General features: G+C 38.7%; 1 protein-coding gene across 5 annotated transcripts in view; it reads left to right on the top strand.

Annotated features, from left to right (window-relative positions):
- agbl4 (AGBL carboxypeptidase 4) overlaps positions 1–23144 on the top strand; it is a 298733-nt gene that overhangs the window by 127301 nt on the left and 148288 nt on the right. The gene's annotated exons all lie outside the window — the stretch shown is intronic.

The raw sequence follows: 23144 nt of genomic DNA, 5'->3' as shown, positions 1-23144 counted from the left end.
ACTGACGCTTTCTGTGAAACGTAAACTTCTAATTTCTTTTCCTTAGTACATAATTTACTGTATTTAAATTTAGAGAAAATGAGACTTTAAACACTTGTAAAGACTTCAAAGAGAAAAGACGGACAGAGAGCAGAGAAAATGCCGGCCTGTTAGTCAGATTAGATCGAGACTAACCATGGTTTGGTTATCCTTCAATTTGTGTCAGTTTGTGTTTTCTTTTCTGAGTTTGACAAGATTCTGTGTTTAATTAAGAAAAAGCCTGTGAGTTTTTTTTTATGTACATATCAGTTTGAAACCAGGCACAGGTATCTGGGCAGTTGAAGAAATGAAATTATGGTTTCATTGTTTGGATTCAGTGTAAAAAATAAATATAGCACTAAGCAGTCCGTGGTCCAAATGCAGGCCACCTGGAGGAGAATAAATTCCTTTCTGTAACAAACAGTCCTTAGGGCATTCTGGCTATCACTGGCTCCTGCATTTCCTGGCTCTCTAAGTATTTTCCATAAAGTTAATAAATAAATATTTGGCAAAACCACAATGGCTACGTATTTGAATAATCTCAACAAATTTTTTATTTTCAAATAGGCCATCCACCTTCATATTAGGTACCTTAGAAACAAGTACCTTAGAAAGAAAAGCTTTGATGTATTTTGCAGAGTATTTTTAAATCATTCTGTCATTTTAAAATGAGTGGCAGGTGGGTCTGAATTTGTTCTGTTGATAAATATGGCAGAAAAGTAATCACAGAATATAGCACAAAATATGAAGATGAAACCCAGTAGTACAGATGGGGCGAATCATAAAGCCACCGATTCTGAATATGAACAAATTAAGGCTTCTGTTAATAGTGTTCTTCATCCATGGCAAAATGAATTAGCTTCTGTGAGCCATCAGTTGTGTTTACCATCTAGTATTCATTTTATGATTTTTATGTCAAATTATAATTTAATGTGGCTCTATTCAGTCTATTGTCCTTTATGTTTGCATGCAGAAATAACAGGCATGGGATCTAATCTGAGAGAGTGAATTCCTGTGGGTCTTGAGGGTACACTGGAGCTTTGAAAGGTGATGCATGCAGCCCGTGTGTTTCTTCAACAGCACATTAGAATTCAAATGGGGATGAGCCCTGCTGCATTTGCATTTGCAACATAGAGTGCTCAGGTGATGGCTGTCGAAGGTAATAGCCAGAGACTGACGGGCGTGGGGGCGTTGTAGGATTACGCAAGTCTTCCAGACGTGGCGGAGCGTCGGACTGATGCGTGCGACCGGCCTCCCTGATCAAATGCGCCCGTCCAACAGGAGGCTTGACATCTGTCATAAGTCTATCAAGGGCAGTCACTGAAACACAAGGCATCTGCGGGCGTAATTTTCTAAGTCTGCCAACCAGTGGTCACAGGCTAATGGGAAAAGACAATTAGATGGAGATGCAAGGAAATACAATGGATTGCGAAGCATTGCACATTCAGATTCCCACTCTCTATGCTTTGCTTCCAGCTGGTTTTGGCCGCTGCGCATACTGGTATTGTAGGAGACATTTTGTTTGATAGCTTCAATTGGTAGTGTCATTCATCTCAAATTTCAGCAGGTGATTGAATTCTAACATGCTGCTGTGCACTTCGGAAAATGTTAATGATTTGAAACAGTGGAGTTAAACAGATGTTGTTTGTGGGGTCTTATCCAAATGAGGCATCTATTTTAGAAAATCTTCTATATATATTTAGATTGGTTATATTTGCTGTTGTAACATGAGAAAAAAGAGTGCAGAGTGTAATTGCTGTGTTGATTGAACTGGGCTAGTAGTGGGTGATAATGACAATAATTTATCATGACTGGTTGCAGTTGTATTCACAGTAAGTGTTTCAGTTATCGCAAGAATCAAATACATGTGATTCTTGCGATACACATGAATGACAACAAAGCTGCAAGCGCCTGTCATGCAATACCTGCATGTTCTGAGACTAGCAGTTGTACAACAAAAAATTCAGCTTGCATAACATCTTTGCACTGTTTGTATTTCTTTGTCAATTATCTGTCTCAGTGGATCACAACTTAATTACTAAATCTTAAACTAAACTTTTCTTACCAGTTAGCTGACATTATTTAAAAAAAAAGTTCAACTTTATATTAGGGCTGCCTCTAACAACTATTTTTTGTAGATTAATCTGTTGACTATTTTATCAATTGGTTGATTAATCTAAACGATTCTCCTCCAAAAAATCAACAGTTTATGTGTATTGTGATGGCAAAAAGTTAGTAATATGCATAAATTTTGTGTTTCCTCATGGTTAAGAAATTTGGTTAGTGCAGCACACCACATGAAACACAAGAAATAAGCAATGAAGTCACAATGAAGGAAGGGACAGATCAGCAGCCACAACATCTGCGATAATGTGGTTAAACAAGGCAAAAAGATGTGGTGTGGCGGTACCATCGGCAAATTAAAGTTTGACGCTTTTTTTTTTGTAAAATATGGTTTTCCTTTTAATATCAGTTCTCAAATTATTTTATTTAGTGTCCGTATTCATTTCACTTTTATTTTATAACGACACTGGTCCCAACAAATCCAACGCGCACAAATGCACACAGTTCACGTGGAATAAAGAGATTCTAGCTTAAACATTTTCACAAACACTTATTCAATGGAGATTCTAATGTAGTCGGCAGATAACTTTATGGCTTTAATAATGAGTGTATTTAGGAGCTACAAGGACAAAGGAAATTAAAAACCTCTCCATTCTGATGCTAATTTAATAAACATGAATAGACAGCACTTTGGGTGGTTTTGCCTGCTCTGGTGGTCCATCATCTAGAATAGCGCCTGTGCATTTTCTCTTTAGGCACTCGTGGATATTGCTAGTGCCCCTGTGGTATTCCATTGACATTTTGCACGGTGTAAAACCTCCTCTTTGTTTTGTGAACTACTCCCATAGTTACGTAGTGATATTAAAGGAAAACATTTTTTATAATGAATTGAAGCATTTTATAAATCATAAAGGTAGTGTCATTCAAATATTTTTTTAAAAAATGCACTGTTTTCAAATATTGATTTGATTGACCCATTTTCAACGTCGACATCATCAACTACAGTACGTGACAATCGCAGCAGCCGTACATTATATATGATTGAACTGCTACAAATATTGCAATCCTGATACACAGTAAACAACACACGGTCTATAGATGGGTCAGCTATGCTGTCGGATAAGTACAATGTGCGGCAAGGCTGAGGAGGAAGAATTGGTTCCAAAAACCACGTTATACTTAATAATAATAGATACTTTATTGATCCCCGTGTTGCGGCGCCCAGGGAGCTGGGGGTTAAGGACCTTGTTCAAGGACCTGCAAAGGTGCCGAAGCTTGGTTTTAACAGGCGACCTTCTGATCACAAGCACACAGGCTTAGCCCACTGAGCCACGTGCTGCCCTCAAGTTTATTACTAAACTTTTCAAACTTCAGTATATATAAAAAAACACTTTTGCTATAATGATTCAGTTTCTTTCATATGTATAGTATTTTACATAATGCTAAAGACTAGTGTTTCTCCTAAGGATAGAATTGCTGGTGACGTACTTAAATAGTTTATTAATATCACTACATACATTGTAATTTGGTTAGTTTGTAAACAAGTAAACAAGCAAATTAAAAAAATGTGATCTTTATTGTGAATGTAACTAAAAATATCGTGATATGACATTTTGGGCATTTTGCCCACCCTTAAATTGGGCCTTTAACATTTACGAAGCATTAGGTCTCGCTTCTGCTTGCAGTATCTGCAGTCTGTCATCAAATGGCTGCTGTGGTATAGCTAACCAAATCAAGGCACGGTTTTTACCATCCTGGCACCTATACTGTAGCCCGAGCCTGAGGGACAGCACTTTTGACCGATTGATATTTCCAGAGCATGCTGGATCAGCAGTGCTAATGTTTTCAGTTCTTGTACAGTTACCGGGGTGTGAAGGATGTCAAGGGGCCTTCGTTTTTCTGCATAATTGGTGGAGGACATTGTACGTATAAAAAAGACTTCAAAAGAATACATGTCCTTTAATTGTAAGCGTGTGAAAGCGACAGTGATCCCTGGTCAAAATCAGTTTTTCCCACTGTCCAACTAATATGTGTAGCTAATGTGGTCATGGACCACTTTGGCTAAAGGAGTAAACGTATTTTTAATAAAATCAAATACATTTTATCCAGAAACATGGTTCGGTGATTTGTTGTCTATAAATTGCACATTGTGTGTGAATGTGTGCCCTGTGAAGGACTGGCATTCTGTCTAGCATTGTACCCCGAGTTATACTGTATCGTATAGGATCTGGTTTCATCGTGACCTTGTAATAAGTGATTCAAAGATGGATTATTCCTAGTGACTTCTTTCAAACTCCATACACTTATAATCTTCTTTGAAACTGAAAAATGCATCATTTATATGGTCAACGTGGACACTTTAACCAGTGACTTGCCTGAAAGTTTGAAACATAAGACATTTTCTGTCTTGCGCATTATTATGGTTTCTCAGGCTGAGGACTCTTCATATTACTGTAGTAAGATGAATATGGCAAATTTTCAAACTGTATTTACAGTATGATTGAAAGACAGAAAAAATACAGGGGAAGTGGGACATTGTAAGTGTGGAAATCGATCGGTTTATGTATGAGTCAGTGGGAAAGTCCCTTTCAGGCCGGAAGTGGAAATCGATCGGTTTGGCTTTATGAATCAGTGGGAAAGTCCCTTTCAGGCCGGAAGTTGAAACCTTTCAATTTACTTGAAGAAAATATTATTCTGTGAGTTATAGATTTGATGCTGGTGGTCTAGACTTTGTTCCCCTGTGAGAGACAGTGATCAGATTAAACCACGTTGCCAAGGACAGGGATCCATCCTACTCTTGGAGGTGGGGTAATGAGAGAAGATAGGAAGCTGTAATTTCATGGAGTTCCAGAAGGCAGAATGTTATAGCAGAACGAGTCGACATTACTGTAGCTCTGGTTTAAATGGAAGTGGAGTGGCAGAGTGGATAGTGTTGTGTGTGTGGTGTTTCAAAGCTAAACATCATTATAAATAATATTCTATGCTGAAATCTTGCTGTTCTATGAATGTATGAATTATATCAGTATGGTTAAACTAAAATCACTATATCACCACTATATCACTACTGGTAGCATGAGGCGATACCTGGACCCTACAGAGGTTGCACAGGTAGTCCAACTCCTCCAGGATGGTGCATCAATACGTGCAATTGCCAGAAGGTTAGATGTGTCTCCCAGCACAGTCTCAAGGGCATGGAGGAGATTCCAGGAGACAGGCAGATACTCAAGGAGAGCTGGACAGGGCCGTAGAAGGTCCTTAACCCATCAGCAGGGCCGGTATCTGTTCCTTTGTGCAAGGAGGAACAGGATGAACACTGCTGGAGCCCTACAAAATGACCTCCATCAGGCCACTGGTGTGAATGTTTCTGATTGTCTGGTCAATGACAGACTTCATGAGGGTGGCTTGAGGGCCCAACGTCCTCTAGTGGGCCCTGTGCTCACTGCCCAGTACCATGGAGCTCGATTGGCATTTGCCATAGAATACCAGAATTTGCAGGTCTGCCACTGGCACCCTGTGCTTTTCACAGATGAGAGCAGGTTCACCCAGAGCACATGTGACAGATGTGAAAGGGTCTGGAGAAGCCATGGAGAATGTTATGCTGCCTGCAGAATTGTTCAGCATGATTGGTTTGGTGATGGGTCAGTGATGGTCTGGGGAGGCATATCCATGGAGGGACACACAGACCTCTACAGGCTAGACAACGGCACCTTGACTGCCATTAGGTATCGGGATGAAATGCTTGAACCCATTGTCAGACCCTATGCTGGTACAGTGGGTCCTGGGTTCCTCCTGGTGCACGACAATGCCCGGCCTCATGTGGCAAGAGCATGTAGGCAGTTCCTGCAGAATGAAGGAATTGATACCATTGACTGCCCCCCACACTCCCCTGACCTAAATCCAATAGAACACCTCTGGGACATTATGTTTCATCCATCCGATGCCACCAGGTTGCACCTCAGACTGTCCAGAAGCTCAGTGATACCCTGGTCCAGATCTGAGAGGAGATCCCCTAGGACAGTGATTCCCAACCGGGGGTACACGTACCCCTAGTGGTACGCGAGCACATTACAGGGGGTACGTGGAAAAAAATTTTATATTTAATTTCCCTGATGATGGGTAAATATTATCAGCCATTCCATTAGCTGTGCCCTGGTATAGAAAGAAAATCTATCTGGGATGTGTTGCTTAATGAATTAAATGTTCAAGTTATGGAGATTTAATAAAATGTTTTAAATTTGATAATCAGTTGTACGTTCTACTTTTATTGAATCATCAACACATTTGACAAAGGGGGTACTTGTGGTATGAGAAAATCTCTCAGGGGGTACACAATTCAAAAAAGGTTGGGAAACACTGCCCTAGGACACCATCCGTGGTCTCATTAGGACCATACCCCGACATTGTCAGGCATGCATACAACCACGTGGGGGGCCATACAGACTACTGAGTGTGATTCTGAGTTACTGTAGTGAAATTTCTGCAAAATGGACTAGCCTGCCGCATCATTTTTCACTTTGATTTTCGGGATGTCTTTGAATTCAGCCCTCTGTAGGTTGATAATTTCATTTCCATCAAACGATGTGGCATCCGTTCATTCCTAACACATTACCTCCACAAACTCCACACACCTAGAGATGTAACCCAACATCCTATTGGCCTTTTTAATTGCTTCCCCCCACATGGAAGCCTCAGCATGCACACCGAGGTCTTTCTCATAATCAACTACCTTTATTTCAGTGCAACCCATAAAATATCTATACTTTATATATCTGCTCCCTGCATGGATTACCTTACATTTATTTACCTTAAATTTCATCTGCCAGGTATCAGCCCAGTCGCTAATTAAATCAAGATCCCATTGTAGCCTGTGTGCTGCTAGTTTAGTATCTGCCACACCACCCACCTTGGTAACAGTGTACCAGTGATATTACATTTTACTCTTTGTTTCACCATATGTCCACCGTTCTTTCTCTTCTGCACTGGCAAAACCTGGAGAACTCAACATTATCTACATAGACCATCCTTCTGCAAAATAACGACCTTCTCGGGGCGGTGTAAATTAGCCCATGTTTAATCTCAGACTGGTCAAGTGAAGTGTCTCTCTGTTTCTTAATTAAACATGCATAAAAATCTGTGTGGTTCCACCTGTGCTGTCCTGTGTTTTATAGTGTTACATTTTTCTGTGTCTGTGGGGAGGCATATACATTGCATAAGTCACAGATGTGCTGTGCTTCCCAATTCAGAGAATGCCAGTAGATTTGGCTGCTTGTGTATAACTAGGAAACCTAAAGATAAACAGCTTTCCTTCACCGTACTGTTAGTGACAGTCATTAAATAAAACAATGCTCCAAAACCTTGTTCATGCATAATAGAGTATGAAATTGTGAAATCTCTATAATGATGATTATATAATTGATGCTATGTGCATATACTTTTACATATATTGTACAGATGCAGAAAATCCAGTAATGGGTCCCTCCTTCAAAAGGATCTTATCTGAATCCAGATTGTAGAATAACTTTATTGTGGATTCTTTATTTATTAAGCATTTTTGTGGTTTCATTCCAATCTTTAATTTGTTTGTGTCATGGATTTATTTAGTGGATTAAAATTTAGTTTTCTATCCATTCTATTTTTATTCCCAGAGTACCTGTAATTAATCTTTTGTCAGGAAGGAATTCATTTTTTTTATGAAAGTACCTTGAGGGCACTACTAAAAGACAGGTTTAAAAATACCAGTTAAAACAAGATTATTGGTAACCTGTCAAACACTGATTGGAAGTTACATATTTGTATTTTTTTCCCTCTTTTTTATGATTTTCATTTAGTATTAAGGGTATGACAGTACAGAAAATTCACAGTTCAATACAAACCTTGGTTTTGGGTACATGGTTTGGTGCAGTTTTGGTACAGGAGGCAAAACAGAATTTGTTTTGAAATTATTTATCTATAAGACTGCAAACACAATTTGGAACAGTGTAAAATTAACGGTAATGCGATTTTTAATGTATCCAGATAATAAAACCTAACAGACATCTATTTGCACATTGTAAAACACAATATGTAACATAAATGCTATAAATCAAAACTATAACATCATAACAATCATAATGAACTAAATCCCAGCTAAATCCTGTGTCCTCTGCTTCTGAATAAGGTTGCATATCTGTAGCGATAAACATCCCTATAGCGGTAATAATTTTTCAGCCCCGTTCTTAATTTCCTGGCAAAAGTGACTTAAATGCCCCTGGGAGACTAACTTGCAGAGGGGGGTTCTGCCTTGCTCACACACACTCTGATGATGTAGTCTCAAATGAGTTAGCATGTTGGATGTGTTGGCAGCAACAAATCCAAATTTGGTATAACAGAGCCGACAGATAGTCTTGGTCTTAACTACTGCTTCAAGAGTTGGCGTGATTTACTGGGAAGCCAAATTATTCCTCACCTACTAATTTAAGTGACGTGGGATGGTGTTTGAGCTGCTCTGCGCTACCTATGGCTGGTTTGCTTCCTTGCATTTTTTTCTCAGTTTGTTTCCGAAGTTAAACCTACAATAACTCATCTGGGCCAAACCTCTACATGAAGCAGAGCACCTGCCACCCAGGATGTCACTAAGCAGTGGCTGAACAATACACTTGTCAAAAAACAAATTTCTCTGAGGGGTGGTCAACGTGTAATATTATGGTCTACTTTTAATTTGAACTGTTAGCCTATGTCAGAAGCGTCCCTGCCCCTTCAGTAGTGGCGGTTCTAGCTAGAGTTGTCATCATTGCTCGATTAAGCTCGACTACTCGATTATTAAAAAGCATGGATTAAAATTTTCCTTCTCAATTACTCGCCAATATGGCGGAAGAATGATGGTGCTTGCAGAATGAGGGTCCCAGTAAAGAGTGAAAGCATCATTTGTGTGGAAGCACGACACATTAAAAATGAATGAGAATACAGTTGGCTGTCAGTATTGCAAAGCAGAACTTAAATATCACCACGGCATGTCTGCAATGCAAATATGTCTTAAAAGAAAACATTCATGTTTGATGGATTCATCCAGTAATGTGAGGTTAGCCATAGATATGTCCCATTTAGCCTAGTCTGTCATCACTTTGACTTAAATTATTTTGCTTATTATGTTTCCTGAGTGTCAGAATAATCGCTGCTCAAATGAAGTTTAGCCCTGTCACTTAGCTGTACCATTTTTATTTTGAATAGAGTTAAATGATACTAGAAAAAAAATTACATTGCAATATTTAGGAGTTAAAAGTGAACTATACAGCCAAATAGAACACAAATAGATGGTGGTGTTGCCGTGAGCTGTGCCAACAGACACAAAGCAATGCCGACAAATCACTTGGTTTTGCTCAGTATTGTCTCAGCACAAATGCCTTTTTGTGGCTAGTTCGTTTGCTTTTCTCCTCTTTGCTCATTTCTGTTTAATTTCTCACAAACACATCATACAGTCTATGAATCAGTATACTACTAGTAGTATATTAGTTGTTGAATCAACAGATTAATCAGTAGATTATTCGATTATTGATATAATCAATAGTGACAGCCCTAGTTTTTGATTGTATACCGTCCTAGGTGAACCCCCTTTGGCACTAACTGACATTTGGAAAGATACAAATAAATAATGATCAAATGTAAAACTATATAAAATATAAATGTATACAATGTATGATTCATACATTTCAAAAGGAAGTAACAAAGACAAAAACGTAAAAAGTAAAAAAGAGAATTGAATTATTACGTACCCTGTTTACTAACACACATGCTAGTGTTATTCTGGCCTATATCATTGCATACATCATAATATATTCATAAAACGATGAAATAGCTGCATACCTTTACCTTTTGCAAATTTCTCCTCTCCTTTTGCCTTCTTTTTTTTTAAACTGGGCACATGTTGGCTTAGACCTTTTCTTATCCATTTGTGCTATTTTGCCACTTGAACATCAATACATTCCCCATCTCCCAACACTGTCAACCAAGAATCAAAAATGAGCTCGGTGATGTGCTGATAGACTGGCTTTGTATTATTCTTAACGATTTCGTACAAACCATAAAAAAATACAACAATACAAAATACAAAATAGCTGTGAGGCTACGTATTCACAGTATTATCAATGAATTGTGGTTATTTTGTGGCATGTCTTAGGGTGACTGATTTTACTATTTGCATCAGTACTGTACAAAGTCAGACGTGCTGTCCCCCTCCCCATCTCATACTTTTGAGTGGTAGCCTGCCTAGCTCACAGACTAGCATTAGAACAAAGTTAATTGACCCACACTATGACATAATATCATTGATGTGACGTGATAGAAAATGAGCAATAGAAAACTGATTGCGCATACGTCACCATTACAATTTTTTGTATAGCCACTCATGCTGCGACAGGAAAGATGCCACCCTAGGCATCTACCCATGTTGCCCATACTTAAAGCCCCCAGTGCCCTGGAGAATTCTGAGTTAATGTACTTATTGGCAGCGACGAAGGGTATTACAAAATTCTGAAACCCCCGATTCAGTATAATTATATTCAGACCCCAAACGTCTTGGATGCTAAAAGGAGAGCAGTTCAGTATTGATGGATAAGGGTCCTCTAGAGAGGGAAGCATTAGAAAGGCCTGTAGACCATGCCAGCTTTGGGTTCTGCATGTGTTATAACCAAGCAAGCCTCACCTAGCGATCCATTATAAAACCTTCCCTTGTGTGAGTAATAAGCATTTGGCCTGAGGCTGCATGGCCTGTAAACAGACACACATGTATTCCATTAATACATTAATTGTATACTGCATAATTGTATGTTAATTAATTGTAAGTTATGTTATTATTTTTTATGACAGTTTTGGGAGCATATTTATTGTGAGACACTATATTCAATATGAGATTAATGGTAATTTGTAGTCAAACAGCATTAGATTTCAACAATCAGGTGGAAACTGGTACTCATACAAATGCATTATGTATTAAGGCTGGGTTTCCCAGCTCGAAGGCCAACGGTGTATGATGGGTTTAGTTCCAACCGGGCTCTTAATTAATTAGCCTTCACTAAAATGTTGATCGAATGAATTGCGGGATAAAAATCGAATCAGGTCACATTAAGGTGAACAGATTTCCGGACTTGTGTTAATCCAAATTTCATATGGGTTGAAGAATTATTATAATAGCCAAAAGATCAGCATAACTACTTTTTAATGAATGATGCATGTTAATTTAACAAGTACGATGAAGATAATATATCCATCCATTTTTAACAGCTTATCCTGTTCAGAATTGCCTGGAGCCTCTCCCAGGTAGTATAAAGCACAAGACATACACACTATTGGCAATTTAGTGGCACCCGAACCAAAATATATAGGACGATTGAGTGGATGAGTATTATTTGTATATACATGACATATGACTGATCAATAATATCAGTTAAAGGCTTTTTATTTGTTGCAAAATAGCATATCTCACCACTATTTGATTATTTTTTAAACAAGCAACACAAAATGAAATCTAGACTTAACTATCAAGCATAAGAATGAATAATTGGTACATTTGGTACAACACAGAGCATCAGCTCAGTCAGCGGTGATTAACCGATTGGGAGCTAACTGCATTGCGTTATATATTACATCGAAACATTTTAAAAATATTTTGTATGTTTACAAAATAAACACTACCCAGTATGTCAAGAGATGATACACTGGGTAATGCTATTGCCTCATACCTCCAAGGGTTTGTGTTTGAATTCAGTACTTGCTTTGTGTGTGTGAAAATTTGCATGTTGTACCCATGCTGCTAGGCAGATTGGTGTCTCTAAATTGCTAGTTGTGGGTGTGTGCATGTGAGTGTGCGCCATGCAATGGGCTGCCGTCCTGTCCAGGGCGCCCCCTGTCTTCTGCCCTGGGCTGATTGGACTATACAGTAGATTGATGTTTAACATAAATAGCTGCAGTTTCATTCAGATCACCTTTGCCTCACAATAGTGTTTCCATGGCACTTAAATAGTTAGAGTTTTTTAGTCTATTAATAATTAATTCTTTGTACAATAAGGTATATAATAACTAGGCATGTGACGATGAATCGCAAATCGGTTAAAATCGATGTAAATTTATGACAATTTAAACCGGCTGATGTGGAAAATGAATCGCTACTTTAGGAGTCAGATGTCACTGCGTATTTTCGTCGAAGACGTACGTTTTTGATTTTGACCGAACGCAAGATGCGAGCGAATTTGAAATTGAGGACACACCCCCCACGAGCATTATTCAATTCACCACCACCAGACCGAAGATTATAAAAAGGACAAAACACGCTAAAAAGCTACACATGCAAGCCTTAATTTATTTGGTAACGCTTTATATTAAGTGCAGGCTCATAATGCATTGATTATGCATTTATAGAGCATTCAGTGCACCTTCAAAATGCATTCATAGAACATTCATATGCAGCATGCAAGTACACTTTAACATCCCTTAACAGCTTCAATATGCATTAATAACAAACATTACATGATTATACAATTGTAATGTTTATTATTATATAATGTTTGTTATTAATGGATATTACAGCTGTTATGGGATGTTTGGATGTAAAGGCATACATGCGTGATGTTTATGAATGATTTCTGAATACTAAATGAATATATTATGAAGGTGGTGTACTGAACGTTTTATGAATGCGATATAAAAGCATTATGACGGTGCAGTTAATGTAAAGCGTTACCGTTTAGTTATTTGAAGATTTTTATTTATTTATTTATTTGGATTTGGGATTTTTTTTTTTGACAGAATTTTATTCAATTTCAGGTACACTGTTAAAAAGAGGACACATTTTGTACAGTTTAGAAATATAAAGGAATATTTTTGAATAAATTTGTCTGCAGTAAAGAATTGTAACTCTACACACAGAGAGCCGGGGCTGGGTTTCAAACGCACACAAACACTGCGGGAGCATGGAGACTCCACACACAGAGCCGTGGGTGGGTATCAGATCCATGCAAACACAGCAAGATCATGCATCCCTAATAATAACAATAGGTAAGTTTGCAATTCATTTAATACAGTGGTGCCTGTGGTTCACGAACACATTCTGTTCTACGAAAGTGGTCGTGAACCAATTTGTATGCGAACCAAGGCAATTTTTCCCATAAGAAAGCATTGAAATTCAATGAATTCGTTCATAAGCCTACCGAATAATAATTTTTGTGAATTAATTTTCTGGTTTTTATAGTAAAAACTTTAAAGAAAAACACAATATAGTGTGGCAACGGGCAGACCAAGGCGTCACGGGAGCAGAGAGAGGCATTGATGATGATGATAACCTTTTATTTCGAACATATACAACAACCAATATATACACATATGTATATACATGCATACCTGCCTGTATAGGTACACACACGTTTGTGCCGCAGACAAAATAAACACAATCTTAACATAAAATGGGAAAAAAAAATGTGTCAAGTCTGAAATGGAGTAGGAAGAAGTATGTACATACTTATCAATCCCTACCCCATGCTCAACACTCTATCGAATCGCCATATTCTTTGTTACCCCCACTTCCCCTCATTACTCACCCCATACTAAAAGGAATGAGAGAAAAAATATATATAAGTATAACTACAGTGGTAGATGTAATGTGGATACAATTTAGCAGAATCATATATCCCAATTCATCAGTTTTTCATAATTTTCCAAAAGCAGGTATCGAAAAGTTTTTTTAAACTGAATAATGCCTGAACATTGCTGTAGGTCCACTGGAAAAATGTTCCAGACTTTTACTGCAGAAATGGAAATACAAAAGGTTTTAATCCATTGTTCGTGCATTAAAGAGTCTTCAAATTTAACTTTCTCCTCAGTTTATAGTCCCCTTCTCTGTCAAAAAACATCCTCTGTACATTTCCTGGCAACATATTATATCTGGCTTTATACACAATTTGTGCAGTTTTATATTTTATAAAATCCATATAAAATATAAAACTTCAAGATCAAAATGTTAGTGTGGTCTCTGAATCCTACTTTATTAATAATCCTGCTCTTTTCTGAAGTTTACATAATGGTTGAAGTGAAGTTTTGTATGTATTTCCCCAGATTTCCACACAGTACTCCAAGTATGACAATATAAGTGAACAGTAAAGTATACAGAGTGAGTTGTAATGCAAAAGATGTTTTTCTTGACTTAGTACAGAGATGTTTCTTGACAGTTTAGTTTGGATATGGTTTATATGCGGTTTACAGGAGATTTTCCAGTGTTAGATTTTTTAGTACTGTGACATTTGGAACCGTTATAAGGCTTAAGTAAATGCATCTCTTGCACACACACACACACACAATCTGAGTATGTGAAAGCATGTGATTCAGGAACTAATTCTGTTCTTTGAGTCACTTTTTCTTTTGTACAAAATCCTTCCTTCTTCAAGTGACTGATGCAACAACACAGTGAAATTTTATTTCATAACGTCTCTGCATCCATCAGATCTCACGTCAGCAGTAATTGCCCTGTCAGTCAAGCCAGATTCTGCTGAAACCCTGATTTGTTAAGCCCTGGGTACTTGGTATTCTCATCAGCTGGTTCTACACAGGTAGGGCCTCTCCCCAGCCCTTTCTGTCACGGCAATGATGATGCCTGGAGCCAGGATCCATAAATCTTTTTCTTTTGTCTGTTGTGTGATAATATCATTGGATCAGTGTCCATAAAATGTGTGAAAGCTGTTGTTTTTAGCCATGGCATCATTTTAAATCCAAACCAGTGTATTTGAGACAAGTTAATAAAAATTCAAAGTACCATGAGCACAGTGAAAGCATTGCTAAGCATGATAAGCAGAGCATAACTAGTCCATCAGTTACTTAGCATTTTTGGTATTATGGGTATCAGCTTTCCACAATGGGCGTGATTTTTACATTTTGTTAATCACTGAAAATTCTGTCCCCGGTGGACTGTAAACTCACATTGTCTTGATGCCAGGAAGGGTGCCTCTGGAATACCATAGTCCAATACATCTAATTAGGTGCTTATAAAATAGTGAATTTCAATGTCAAAGGGAAGTATTTTAATCACAGTTTTCCCCCTACCATTATATTAGGCGGGCATCTCCCCCCCTTGAAGGTCAAGTTAATTTTATTAAATTTTATTTTCTATATAGTGCCAGATCATAACAGAAGTATTTTAATCTTGCCTTTCCTATAGAACAGGTATATACATTGTCCTTTTATTAAACAAACTAAATAGCCTTATGTTATTTATCTTATTTACACAACAGCTTATCATTTTCCCTACATGGTCACACGTTTACAGTTCTCCTTTGCTCTCTGTATCATGCATAGCGGAGTTCCGTCCCAATGCACGCGCACAAACACGTACATACAAGTGAGCACACTCCCACCAGTGGGCAGAGAGTGCGTGGTGGAAAATATGTCGCGTCAACCACCTGAAAAGCAGACAAAAATATCTGCGTTTTTAAAAAGCTAATAAACAGTAGATTGTTCATTCGAAGCTGATATGTAGCAGGTCTGTATTTTCTAGTTTCAGTTTGTCCTTGGTATATAAGTGATGTTTTCAGCTGTACCTATAAATGAGTATGACACTGTGTATCACAGGGACATTGCTTATGTTCTGTTCTGGTGGTAAAGTAGCTGTTCCTAACAGCTACATCCTTCATATGTTTTTATAAAGGAAAAATGATCAAAAATATATTTTTTGGCACCCATCATGTTAAGTTTGCTGTTTCTTGAAGTGTTTTTTTCTCTCTCAAGAGACAGTAACGTGTTTTATGACTATATCTTTGTTAGACAATATGTTAAATGAATAGCTGTTTAATTATTGAACTTGTGAAAACAAAGATGTTTAATCTTTATTACACTAATTACACTGCTTGAAGGGAGAAGAGGACAAGGCGATAGTCACAGAAAAGAAGCTTGACTCAGTAAATAAATAAAATGGGTGACAGAATGCCATCACCCAGATATAATAGCTCAAGGCATAGCTGTGGGAAATAACTTCTCCACATCTCTAGTATATTTTCTGACCAAGTTCTACCAGTTATCAGTTGTGTTGACATACACTGTGAGTCGCATGGTGAGATACCCATCAGTGCTGGATCCAGAAATTCACCATCAAATGGTAAAAAATAATTGCCTCACAGCACAAAGCTGAAAATACATTTATTGATCACGTAGAATTTAATATTTAATATATTCCCAATAGTTTAAACGTATGAAAAGCTAATATGTAATAATTTTTATATTTCAATGTATATTACATCTGGAGCCAAACTTCTTAAAAGTGGAGTTGGGCGCTAAGAGAGGCAGTTGGCTCTGTTGCTGTTTGGTACATGAGCAGTTTTTATCTCAGCAGGTATCCCTGTCATTCATCTGCAGTCTGCCAGTCTGTCTAGGGTTGCTGGATGCTGGGCTTCCTTGTGGTTGGCAGAGCAGCAGTGGCTGTCATGGGGAACCCTGGGGGGTTATGAAAAGGGATCACTGAGGTATACCTTACTCTCTGGTGTGGGTTTCTGACTCTATTTGGGTCATTCTTCACTTGAAATAACATTTCATATAAAAGTCCTCTTTCTCTGCATCTTCTTGTCTTTAAAAATCCACAAATATTACAGCTTAGTAATTTATTTCTGTTCCTTTACTTTTTGGTTAGACATATGTTAATGTAAAGTATATCCAACCTATTTATTATTATTTCTTGTTTTGTGGTTAACATTATTAGTGTATCCCTGCAACACTGACTAGTAATTAGAAGTCGAGTGAAAGGATTATTAATGTCTGGGTTCAGTGTGTAGCACTGTTGCTCAACACCTTCAAAGTTGAGGGCTTGAATTCTGTCTCTGCTCTTTGTGTGTGGAGTTTGCATGATATCATTGTGATTGTGTGGTTTCTCTTGATAGTCTGATTTATTCCAGTAGTCTAAGGACAGGCAGCTAGGCATATTGGTAACTCAAAATTGCCTGTAGCATGTGCCCATTGCTGCCTGGGATAGGCTCCCAGCCCTGCCCCCAACCATGATGAGGCTGAGCAGTTGGAAGATAGACATCTAGCATGGATTATTAGTTCATTTTATATTCCATTTATGTTCACTGATTTGTTGCCAGTGTTTACTAAAGTAGGCTACATTGCATAGGATATGTTGTTAGGAAAGATGAATATGTGGATTTTCATCCATCCATCCATCCATTTTCCAAACCGCTTATCCTACTGGGTCGTGGGGGGTCCGGAGCCTATCCCGGAAGCAATGGGCACGAGGCAGGGAACAACCCAGGATGGGGGGCCAGCCCTCACACACCATTCACTCACACGTGCACTCCTACAGGCAATTTAGTAACTCCAATTAGAGAGAGAGAGAGAGAGAGACGAACCATCGGCTCAGTTGTACTGTAATTACGTGACGCTACGCAGACAAAGCATATACGTAATACTTGTATTGCAAGACCTCGCTCATTTATCAAGTTAAAATGAACATTTTTGCTCATCTTGCAAAACACTTGCAGACCAAGTTACTCACAATCCAAGGTTTTACTTCAGGATGTTTTTCTTATGGTTCAGCAGATCTTTTGCTTACATAGTTCGGTTGTAAATTGAGTCAAGGTTTTCTCATAACCACATGGGCTCATGTTTTCTCTTGGCCAGGGCCAAATGGACCTCCATTTCTGTGCATGACATTGAGTTAGCTGTTAAATGCTTCAGTGTGACTTCAACTGAGGCTTTATGTCACACTTCTGGCCACAGGTCAGTATAGTGCATGTTTAGTTTTATTGGTTCAAGTACAAGAAAGGCCACTAATCCAAATTATTGTTGCTTTCAGATTGTTCAACTTCTCTAGGGAGACTTTTTGAGGTTCATAGTAGGGGCAGTTAATTACCTTGCCAAGTTGTGCTATCTCCCTGTTTCATTCTTTCTTAATCTAGCACATATCAATACTTCTTGCGGGTAGTTCAAGATGTTTTCAGGGGTTTTGTCCACTTTATCAACCTGAACAGAATCAAGAAATGAAGGTCCCCCTGATACTCAGTGCTGCGTCTGTTGTAACCCGGTTTGTGTGCCATCCTCTGCAGTGACCGACCTGCTTCCTGTCTAGAGTGCATCTCTGGCTGTGACCTCAAAGCAATTTCAGCTGATGTTCTCTGGTATGGTAGGTTTGTGGACAGTAGACACTTCACATGTGTTTCTCCTGTGACCCAGGGCAGTCTCTGTAAAAACTAGGAGCAATTTATATGGGGGGCAGCTCTGTAGCAGTTCACAGCACCACAGCGCTGATGATGAGACTCGTTTGAGGTCACTGAGATTTGAGCAATGTGTGATATTTTAAACTCTTTCATTTTCTGAATTTCCAGATAATTTTCCATAACTGATTGCAAATAATAATGAATACCTTAATTCAACATCCAGCGTTATGTTTTGGTCTGACATTTTTTTTTTGTTTGTTTTGCTTTTGATTGTGAGACTCGTAATGTTAAAATGAAAAAAAAAGTTTATTTCCAAGTCTTATTACTCTGGCATAAATATCTTTTCTGTAACTTAAAAATTGCGATCAACAAGGTGCTTGTATGTAATAGGGATCAAGTAAGGGGAATAGCTTTGGCTTTCTGTCTAGTAGCTACAGTAAGAGGTTCACTGTCCTTAGATGAGTCTGGTAAGTACGAGTCTAAGGTTTGAATCATAGATGAAGCTGTGTACTAACTGTTCATGCAAAATGTTTTGCCTGCTCCTTTGCAAGGACTGAAGAACCCTTTGAAATGGCAAATATCATTTTTGGGGACAGAGGAGTAAGCTTATCTACCAACAGCTCTTTGATGGTATTTCTTGCATCTCAGATGGACCAGGACAGTTTGATATATGGATTGAGAATGGCAGGCATCTCAACACACCACTTCCTTTAAGTTGGCTAAGATCTTCTCTGATGCACTGTGTAGGCTATCAGGATGGCAGACAGCTCTGACACATCTCCAAACACTTGCAGTAGATTAGTTAACATTGATCTTTATCTGCACACTCTTTACAGGGTGCTTTACAGAGTTCCCACATGAGTTTTACCCCACATAGTGTCAACTGAATAGAGCAGTGTAGCTCTGTTGGAAAGTCATCTTTCTTCCCATTCTGGAAGTATAATTAGTTCCACTACGGGGCTCTTTCTCAACACACAACATCCTTGCCAGCTCTCTGTGTGTACCACCTGTTTCTTTTCAGTCTACATGCTCCATGAAAGGAGGTATCACGGTTGAAAGAGAATGCTGTTCACTTAATTTCACCAGCAGTCCTGTAGGTGCCCAGCCAGTAGCTGTGAAGCAGTCAGGAAAAACACGAGATGATTTGCATTCTCAGGGCCTCCTTGCCATAAATGGTTAATTCTGGGCAGAGATTAAATCCTGCTTTCACTAGTGTACCACTGGGGAGACCTGAAGCATCTGATGATATAAGAAAGCTGAAATTTGAATTCTCCAAATTATAGAAGAAAATGTCAATTGAGAATTTGTAAATAAACTAGAAAACTGAGACTTTGTAAAGAAAAAAAAACTTGCATTGCTTCTACAGCTGCAGATAAATTGAGGTTTAATTTAAGGTTTTAAAGTATGAAACCTGTTTATTTATGCCATGTCCAGACCTTTTTGATCACCATCATCATTTTCATAGCACATTTCAAGTAAATTTTCAAAGGCATTATTCCTCAAATGTTCTGTTTAATTTTTTTTTTTAGATTTGTATTCCCCATTCATACGTCTGCTTTTGGGACTGGTCTACCACTGCTATCACCCATACAGACACTTCCTTGCTCAGGCAGAAATGCAAAAACATTTGACAAATGTTTTTAAAACTTTGCATAGGCATTATATGGGTGACAAATTGGAACTGAAATTTGAGACAGATTGCCCCAAAATTGAAGCAGCACTGCATAATTGAATCAAAGCGTAGGGCAGTTTAAGACCCTTGATGATGTTAAGCTGACAGCAAAATAAGTGTTTTGACAAATCTTTTTCAAACTTTGCAGGTGTATTGTAGTGTATTAGTGAAGATCTGGACCTGTTCAAATTTTGAGACAATTCACACCAAAACTGAAGCAAACGCTCTTATTGATAGCAAAGGGAAGAGTGACTTAGACAAGACACTTGACCTTGTGAACAGAATAACACCATTTGATATTATTACTCTATTTACTCTATTTGATTTAGTGCTGGACAATATGAAGATTTTATCGGTAATCCACAATATCGAACCAGTGAGTCCATGTCATAATCTGACAGTGACTACCTGGCGATTATCGTCTTTGTTGGGAAAGTAGGCTTAGGCTACACATAAAGCAGGTTAACAAAGATTCGTGATTTGGATTTCAGTTCAGCCTTTCGGCAGTTAAGCCTATGTTTCTGATGCAGTTTAAAAAAATAACCTACTTCGGTATTATTCTTTAAGTATCAGTGTGTACAAACGTCAGTTATGGGGGTAGTATGTGGCTAGGGTACCCGGCATTTTTAAATCATAATTAAATCTGGTTTGCCGATCAATCTTTTTTTCCACTGAGACTGAAAAATGGTGATCTCCCCCTGTGTTTGGGAGGGCTGTTGGACAACTTGATATTATTGTTTATCCCAATGTTTTAATTTTAAATATTGTTTTTTTTAGATATCACATGGCCCTAATTTGGTCTTTGGTGGATCTTATGACCACTTCACTAAAACAGATGAATGAAAATCTACTTTAGGAAAATCTACACCCAACAGACCTGTCTCGTATAGCCCCAATGTCAGGCTCGCCAGGTGAGCGACGGGCAGGCAAGCGGGCAGGAAGCAGGCAAGGAGGCGAAAGTCGGGGAAAACGGGGATTTATTGAAGGATCGGGACGGGGCAGACAGCGAGGGAACATCGGGCATTGACTAACATCAATGACGGACAAAAACCAAGGCAAAACGTGGACTGAAATAGACAAGACTGGGCGAAAATAATCAGACACAGCTGGGCTAGATCGGGGAAGCACACGTGGATAATCAGGGGGCGTGGCACACACGAGGAGCGGACGAGCCGGGCATGACACCCAACAATGAAGGAATTTTTTTAGTTGGTGTTGACAGGGTACATAAAAGAACAGCTGCAGATCTAGTGAACCTGATTACATACATTAAGACAAGTCACACAAAGTGCTCCAGGGGCACTAGATAAATGGCCTGCACTTTTATGTAGATTCCAAGGGGTGGGTGGAGGGGGTTTGGTAGTACTGCTGGCCATCAGATATGCTGAGCTTGATGGTGCAGATTAGTGGAATGACATTACATCATTTTGTATGCTGTGTGGAAAACAAAAGATTGATCTGTGGGTCAGGTTTAATAATGAATTATAAAGATGTTGCATGCCAGTACTTTGAAAACTCTTGAAAACTCAAAATCCCTTGTCCTTCACCATGGAAAATGGCTGATCGTCCAATTCAATCATCTCCATTACTGTATATTATTCTCCCATGGACTTAAGTCTGGGATTTAAGTGCACTTAGGATAGATACGCTCTTTGGGCGGAGAAACACCAAAATATGGGTGTGTCTGTGTTAATGACCCTTAAGCGCATTCTGCCACTGACTTGATGCACTTAAGCACATTTTTCAATATGTGCTCTGGAATACTGCATTAAGTTGAGCCTCTGCATGGACAAATGCAATGTTTCAGTTGTCAGAAAGCTGAAAATGTAAAAAAAAATAACTTTCTAACATGTATCATACATTTACATGTACATTTGCTCAAAAGAAAAACACAGTTTAACATTAGAACACATGCAAACTAACAGTAACACATTAAAAACTAAGCAAGAATTTTGTCTGTTCTCCAAAAAGTTACTGTTAGCTAGATAGACTCCACTTAGGTTCCAGATCCTTACCCTAGGGTCACCCCAGTCATTCTATGTATTTATTAAATATCTCTATCAGCTCAATTATTTTTATTATTTATTAAATAACTCAGGTGACATATTGATTATCCACACAAGATTAGGTAGTAGTTGAGTCAAAAAATACATGGTTATATTTAGGTATGCACCGATTCAGGCATCGGGTATTGGTGTTTGCTAATACTAGCAGAGAAAGGGCACAACCTTAACACAAATAATCTGCAGAAGCAAGAAAAAATGAAAGCAAATAAGTTTTTTTATGTTAGATATAACTAACGCTTAAGGTTCAGTCACCAATATACACTATATTGGTAAAAGTATTGGGACATGCCTTTACACATACTGTACATGAACTTTAATGATATCCTATTCTTAATACATAGGTTTTAATATGGAGTTGGTCCACCCTTTGCAACTATAAAAGCTTCAACTCTTTTCGGAAGGCAGTCCACAAAGTTTAGGAGTGTGTTTATGGGAATTTTTGACCATTCTTCCAGGAGAGCATTCGTGAGGTCAGACATTGATGTTGGACGAAATTACCTGGCTCTCTTTAATTCATCCCAAATGTGTTCTATCGGGTTGAGGTCAGGGCTCTGTGCAGGCCAGTCAAGTTCCTGCACACCAGACTCGCTCATCCATGTCCCCTGCTTTATGCACTGGTGTGCAGTCATGTTGGAACAGGAAGGGGCCATCCCCAAACTGTTCCCATAAAATTGGGAGCATGAAATCGTCCAAAATGGCTTTGAATGCTGCAGCATTAAGAGTTCCTTTCACTGGAACTAAGGGGTGAAGCCCAACCCTTGAAAAACAACCCCACACCATAATCCCCCCTCCACTAAACTTTACACTTCGCACAATGCAGTCAGGCAAGTACCATTCTCCTAGCATCTGCCTAACCCAGACCCGACCATCAGGTTGCCAGACAGAGAAACATGATTTGTCACTCCAGAGAACTGCTCTCCACTGCTCTAGAAGTCCAGTGGTGGTGTCCTTTACACCACTGCATCCGACACTTTGCATTGCACTTGGTCAGGTAAGGCTTGGATGCAGCTGCTTGGAAACCAATTCCATGAAGTTCTCTGTGCACTGTTCTTAAGCTAATCTGAAGGCCAGATGAAGTTTGGACGTCTGTAGCTATTGACTCTGCAGAAAGTTGGTGACTTCTATGCACTGCGTGCACAGCATGCGTTGTCCCTGCTCTGTGATTTT

This window comes from Brienomyrus brachyistius, unplaced genomic scaffold, assembly GCF_023856365.1.
Source record: "Brienomyrus brachyistius isolate T26 unplaced genomic scaffold, BBRACH_0.4 scaffold152, whole genome shotgun sequence".
Lineage (NCBI taxonomy): Eukaryota > Metazoa > Chordata > Actinopteri > Osteoglossiformes > Mormyridae > Brienomyrus > Brienomyrus brachyistius.
The sequence above is the reverse complement of the archived record's forward strand: the minus strand, read 5'-3'. Positions and strand labels throughout refer to the sequence as shown.